General features: G+C 49.0%; 1 long non-coding RNA gene across 1 annotated transcript; it reads left to right on the forward strand.

Moving 5' to 3' along the window:
• The first annotated feature begins 1,216 nt into the window (after positions 1-1,216).
• Positions 1,217-3,594, forward strand: LOC141372158 (uncharacterized). The gene is made up of 4 exons (XR_012377469.1): positions 1,217-1,566; positions 2,307-2,427; positions 3,187-3,303; positions 3,480-3,594. It is a non-coding gene; the product is annotated as an uncharacterized lncRNA (long non-coding RNA).
• Positions 3,595-4,293: the final 699 nt, after the last annotated feature.

Genomic DNA, 4,293 nt, shown 5'->3' on the forward strand with positions numbered 1-4,293 from the left:
CATCGTAGTGTTTATATGGTATGACTATGACTTACATTAGTCAAAATCAGCAAGGAAAGAACGGAGACAGTGTATCCAAGCTTTAGGAGCACTTCATGTTTCCATTAGTGCTGTGAAAATGAGCTACTGTCTTTTATTCTGTAGTCTAAGGGAATTATGCCAGACATCTCTAAGATGTCTAGTAGTTCTAAAATTCTGACTTTAAGTTATCTGTGTGCTTCAGAGATTTGGGCAGGAGAAGGGGAGGAGCTCTGAACCTCTCTGTTACCTGTGTGGACCATGGAACAGGTAAACTTCTGTAGGCATCATTTTGATTTCTTGGTACTATCGTTAAAGGTACTTTTGTCTCAAGTTCCTCCCTTGAGTAGTAATTCTAATGATAATGGAAATTTTTATCTTTTACCATCCATGGACCCGGATCCTGGGCTCCCAGAGAAGCTATCCTTTAACATTTTACCAAGCTCCGAATGGGCAAAACCTCAGAGCGTGGGTCCTATTTCTGTCCCAAGCACATATTGTACATCTGGTTTGAGAAGAAAAAGATAATCCCAAAATGCCATTGCAAACATAAAGATAAGAAAAACGAAAGAACCTCTCTGGCTCCCATAAGAAAAAGTCTATAACTTTCTGGAATGTTCTCCCTCATGACGATGTGTAACTCTGTATGTAAAACAACACAGAACAAATATATAAACCTGCCCCAGATGTTCCTTCCCCGGAGCACTCCCTTCTTTCTGAAGATTGTGTTTCCCAGGCAACTGTCCTGAGGTGGGTTTGAATAAGACTCTCTTCCTTTCTCTCTAACCTGTTTAAAAGGGTTTGCTCATTTAGTGTTGACAATAACAATACGTTTTCTTTTTAAGTGAAAAATAAATGTTCCTGGTTCACGACTCCAACAGCACAGAAGGGCGGCTGTTCTTCATCCTGGAGCTTCCCTGCAGAACCAAGCATATGTATATATATTCCAGCATAAACGGGCTCATCCTACAAGGATGCTTTGAAGGTCCAAGAAGCACTATCCACTCCATGGGTGAGACCAGAAAGTGAAGCTCTTCCCGCTTAGAGAATTACTTTTTGTCTTTAAAACTGCCTTGGAAATGCGTGAAACCCTTGCATTTCCTAAAGCCCAAAGCCTCGGAAGGTCCGAGTGCGGCTGACCTTGCGGGGGGCCAGGAACAGCTGGGCAGGCAGGGTTGGTGCAGGAAGGGAAGGGGCAGGGCTCTGGGGGTGGTCTGAAGCCAGAGGCGTCCGCGGAATTGGCCGGGTGTGTGCATGGGGCGGACCCCGCCCATAACCCCCGCCCATGCCTGCGCCGCCGAGCCAGGTGCTGGCTTGAGGAGGGGCCTCCTGGACCACCTGCGGTCCCGGGGAGCCGCGGGGGTGAGGGCGGGTTGGCCGGTAGAGGCAGGCGCGGCATCCAATGGGCTCGGGGCACCACCCTCCCCGACCATTCACCGCGTGGGTGTGGAGCTACCTCTGCGGGAGGACCCGGAGCTGCCCCGGGGTTGCAGAGGTCTGGCAGCTCGCCCCGCTCCCAGAGAGTTCACCTGTGGCGTTCCCGGCTGGGTAAGAGCACGCTGTGGGCTGGGGTGGGGGTCCCGGGGGCAGGGTGCGCTCTGGGTGGGAGTTGGGGGTCCCCGAAGGTGGCGGGGAGTGAGCTAATCCCGCGAACTCAGATGAGTTTTCTTTTTCCCTTGAAAGTCCTTCAACTGGCCATATCCCCCAGCCCCGTGAACTCCAGGGCCCCGCTCACCCGAGTTTTTGTGGGATGGGTTGCGGACATTTCAGGGTTTGCCTCGTTCCCCTGGAAGAGTGCACGTAAGGACCGCACACAGTCCCCAACTTCAGTGGGGTGCCCCCTGTCCCCTGGCACAGTGCAGGTAATGGACCTTGAGCAGCACCCCGAGTTCAGCAGGGTGTCCCCTGTTCCCCCAGGCACAGGTGTGGTGGTAACAAGCCCCAGAGCCGTCCTCCAACTTCAGCATTGTGCCCCATGTCCTCAGGGATGGTGGTAATGGGCTGTCAGGGTGGTGCAGGAGGGTCTTCCAGGTGGGGGCCTGGAGGCTGGAGTAAACCAGACCCCACTCAAGTTGCATGAGGAATAGATGAGTTGAGGTGTTCATTTGGAAGAGTAATTTCGCTTTTCCAAAAATGTCAAAGTCATTGGTCTACACTAGAATGAAGATAATGACTACTTAAAAAAGCATGTGTTTCCCCTCCTCCCAGGAACCGAAGCAGGTGTGCAGGCCATAGGTCAGAGGACCTACTTATCCCCACCTGACAGCACTTCTCTGCTCTGGCTCCAGGAGACTCAATGTTTTGAACATCAGCATGTGAGTGAGTGATGCAGCTTGTCACAGGACGTCAGCGTTCAGAGAAAGCAGCAGGTCCATTTGGCACAGTGTCATCATCATGTCAGGACAGGAGGTAAAACCTCTCGTGAACCCCAAACCTCCTGGGCTTTCCTCTTTTCTCTAGTTGAGCCACGAAGTAAAACTTCAGTAGCTGTCAGCATTCTCCATTTGGTGCAGGAGTTACTTCATTTCCCTGCAGGTAGAAGATTGCAGGGGATCCCATTTTCTCTATTCACTTATTGCTTACAAAATGTATTCTGATCATTTGTTTCCTAGAAGTAACCTTTAGTAGAAAGGGAAGGTGAAATTTACTCTTTGTGTGTTTTTAACAAATCATTTGTTCCTTCATCTAACAGCGTTTATTCATTTGGGCCTAGGATATGGTTGAGTGGCCAGCATCTAGAGTTAGTTGGCTTTTTGTCATCAGATACAGACTCGGATGATGTCTTGTCATTTGTCAAAGGTGATGTTTCATAATTGATTAGTCTTTTCATCAGAAGAGTTACAGTTAGGGTCGAGGGAAAAAATCAAAATTATTCAAAGCAGCCTTTTACTGTTTAAAAGTTGAGCTTGAGGGGCGCCTGGGTGGCTCAGTCATTAAGCGTCTGCCTTCAGCTCAGGTCATGATCCCGGGGTCCTGGGATCGAGCCCTGCATCGGGCTCCCTGCTCCGCGGGGGGCCTGCTTCTCCCTCTCCCACTCCCCGCTTGTGTTCCCTCTCTCGCTGTGTCTCTCTCTGTCAAATAAATAAATATTAAAAAAAGTTGAGCTTGACTTTCTAGTTTTTCTAAATGTGTCGTCTAGATATTTTGACATGCCGATTTTCTCTGCAGTTTCTTTGGTGGTGGAGTCAGAAGGAGAGTCTTTGAGAATTCTGGATGCTGGTGGCATCAAGGGGCTTGGCGTCAGGAGCACTGGGTTGAGTTCTGGAACTGCTTGCCCAACCCTAGGTGAGTCAGGTTATCCCACAGAGCTTCCATTGACTCCTTATGAAATTGCTGGAATCAAATATCTATGGAAAGGCTTTTTTCACAGAAACTGTTCTGCCTAATGAAAAGCAATTAAAAATGAGGTGATTTGGGCTGTATTATTCTGTGAATAATAGTTTTAAACCCCCCTGTCATAGGATACAGTGTTTTATTGTACAAGGAGTCCTCAGAAGGCTGCAATGAAAGAAGCAGGTCTCAGAGCATGTCCATGTTCCATTGATACGTTCCTTACAGTTTGCCCAGGTAGGAAGGTAATTGGAGAGAAATACGACAGAAGGGGAAAGTAGTGAACCATTCATTAGGTAGCCTTCCACCTTTCTCATGAAAGCGTTGGGCCAGTGTCATTTTGGAAGAAGAGGGGAGTCCTGGAGCTCTGCAGCGGATGGGGAGTTCCAGGTCTGGGTAAAGCTGACAGGGGTCTCAGAGGAGAACTGAGTGCCTGGAGCAGGAGGGTGTGGGCAGGGCGGGCTCCAGGGGTGGCTGTGGGTCTCCCGGGTGAGAGTGGTGACAGGTGAGGGCCGTGAGGAGGTTCCTGGCCGAGGACAGGTGAGGCCCAGGTGGAGAGCTGGCCGAGCACCTTCTTCTGTGCCACCAGCCTCACCCAACACACACGACGTCATCATCTGTCCCTGTCACTCCAGTTCAGACGTCTCAGAGGTGCCAGGCCAAGACTTTTGTTTGAGCTTCTTTCTTTGTGTGTGTGAAGTTTCAAAACTTTGATTATGGAAATGACGGGTCATCGGAACATCTGTTACTCTTTTATTTCCTGCTCTTCTTTCCATCACCAAAGTGAATCATACCTGCTAGTGGAAGGGGCTATCTGTGTGTTTTTATATCCCAATTTAATTAAACAGTGGGAAAATAATCTTCCGAAATATTATGAGAATCCTTGGTGGGTGTTTATGTTTTCCTCTTCCATGAACCACATTCCGAGATTAGAAATTATGTTTT

The sequence above is a fragment of the Callorhinus ursinus genome, unplaced genomic scaffold, assembly GCF_003265705.2.
Source record: "Callorhinus ursinus isolate GAN/ISIS: 27379988/994484 unplaced genomic scaffold, GSC_fseal_2.0 scaffold1818, whole genome shotgun sequence".
Lineage (NCBI taxonomy): Eukaryota > Metazoa > Chordata > Mammalia > Carnivora > Otariidae > Callorhinus > Callorhinus ursinus.